Source organism: Charadrius vociferus, unplaced genomic scaffold (genome assembly GCF_000708025.1).
Source record: "Charadrius vociferus isolate BGI_N301 unplaced genomic scaffold, ASM70802v2 scaffold1020, whole genome shotgun sequence".
Lineage (NCBI taxonomy): Eukaryota > Metazoa > Chordata > Aves > Charadriiformes > Charadriidae > Charadrius > Charadrius vociferus.
This window is the reverse complement of record NW_009646502.1, coordinates 231,514-233,815: the sequence shown is the minus strand read 5'-3', so window position 1 is coordinate 233,815 and position 2,302 is coordinate 231,514.

Below are 2,302 nucleotides of genomic sequence, written 5' to 3'. Positions count from 1 at the left end.
CCCCCCTCGCCTCAAATGGTGCTAGGGGGACACAGTGCGGAAGAAGAGCCCTGGGTGATGCCAGAGTGGGGATGAGAAGGGATGAAGAACAAGAAGGGAGTTAGTGTGTGCTGGGGGAGCAGCAGGAGAAGGCTTGGGGCTGGGGAAGGGCTGGCTGTGACTTGACAGCCACCATGAAGCGGCTAAGCTCGGTAGGAGAGCCCCAGCTCTTCTGAGGATCAGCCTGACCCTGGGCACAGCTCTGAAGGGAGTCAGGAGGCACTCAGCCTGGGGGGAGAGCCCCCCTCCCAGCACCTGCTGTGAGAGCGTTGGGTCCCCCCCACACCATGCCTCTTTCCACGCAGCTCTGGAGGGGAGATTTACCACCACACTGACCGTCACCAGCATAAGGCCAAAGTCAGGGACCTTGGAGAAAGGAGAAGGGACCTCCTGCAGGTCCACAGGGCAAGACCAGCCAGCCCCGCTGCCCAGGGCTGCCTGAGCCCCGGGGGGAGGAGGGAAGACATGCTGCATTTCTGCATCATTGCAAAACAGTATGCGATAAACCAGCCATATGCACACAGGCTGCTTCTCCCTCTCTGAATCTGAGTATGCCATGGACGAAACCTGCACCCTCTGCTTGCTGCTTCCCTGCCCCTCGGAGGAAGATCCCCCGCCATTTTTTTTTTTCTCATGAGCTGAAGGATGGATCCTGCAGCTCTGATTGCTATGGTGGGTGTCAGGCATCCATTAGGAACAAAACGCCCCAATTGCCGGGACTGCTCCTGCATGTAAAGTGCTGGGAGAGGCAACTGGGAAAGGTTTCAGGGACAATGTCTCAATGATGCATTTTGATACAGCATTTTATGTGTGAAATGAACACATGTCGGTGCCAGGATGTAGCTGCTGCCGGATGGATCCGGGCTAACAGGCAGTAATGAATTATCAGCCGGGAGGAGCTAAGCCAGCCTCCCCCCCTCCGCTTCCTCCTGCACTGCTGATACTGGAGGTGTTCACAATGAAAGCGCAGGCTCAGAGACAGGTTTCAGGCTTCCAGCCGGGCTTCCCAATGCCTGGGGCTGACATGCCACACCTGGGGGGCAGGGCAGAGGCTGTGCCCTCTGTGCCATCGCAGGGAAGAGGGGGAAAATCCCATTCCCAGGTATCCTGTGCTGTGGCCAGCCACGTCCTGCTGTTTCCTCGCAGGAGGCTGCAGGGGGATCTGCAAAGAACACGCATATGTGCACACAGACCCCCAGACACAGAGGTTTGCTTTGGGAGCGGCCAGAATCAAAGTGGATCTGGGCCAGCATCACCTGCCCAAGGGCAGCTTTGGTTGGGCTGAGGTAATCAGGAGGGTTTGGGAAAGGGGAGCAAATACCGAGGAAGAAAATCAGGACAAGGTTTCTGCTGAAGATTAAGTCAGCACCTTTGGATATACAGAGCTGGCTTCAACCCAGCCGAGAAGATGGAGGAGCCCTAGGGACGGGCTGAGAAGGAGCCTGTGGTCTTTGCTGTCTTTGCGTGGACTGATTTTCTGGTGCTTGAACACGATGTCATCAGAAACCCACAGCTGAATTTTGCAGGTGAGGTAGCAGAGACCTTCTTGCATACGACTAGCTCCTGCTGGAGCAAAATTGGTCTCAGCTTGCTTCATCTGAAACACATGAAGCCGCCCCCGCCCTGTGTGAGCTCTCCGAAATTGGCTTCCCTGAACTCATTAAGAAGGGCTATTTGTATTCGGCAGCCATGAACTGGGCTTTGCAGCCTTTTACACAGAGGACCAGCCCAGAGAGCTCCCCTGCTTCCCCCAGCTGGGCTTGCGGTTACCAGCACCGAGCAGCTCAGTGTGTGCGCACCTCCTACCACTCCCAGGAGGGGAGATTTGGCTGAAGCCTGTTTAAAAAAAAATCCAGCCCAGGGCTGTTCAGTAATGCAGCTTGAGGCCTCGGATACGAGCAGCGGAAGAGCTCCAGGGCCAGATATTCCCCTCTCGCCTGCAGCTGCCCTTGTCCTGTTGTGGGATCAGCTCTGGGGTAGAGGAGGTCATTGAGCACACAGTCCTTCCCCAAGCCAGCACTGCTGGCAGGGGCAAGGGCTTCCTGCAAGCACTAGGGAATTACCCAAGCCCTACAAGAACAGCAGGATGTTTCTTATGCAGGTAAAGAAGCAGCTTTGCAGCTTACTTGGGAGGCAGCTGGTCTTCCACGTGAAAGAGGAGGATCTTTTCCCCCCTCTTCAGTTTTACTCTTCAGGCTCCAGCCCTGAGGCTGGCAGGCGATGATACAGCACGAGCTACGTCCTTGGGGCCATCTCTGCTTGG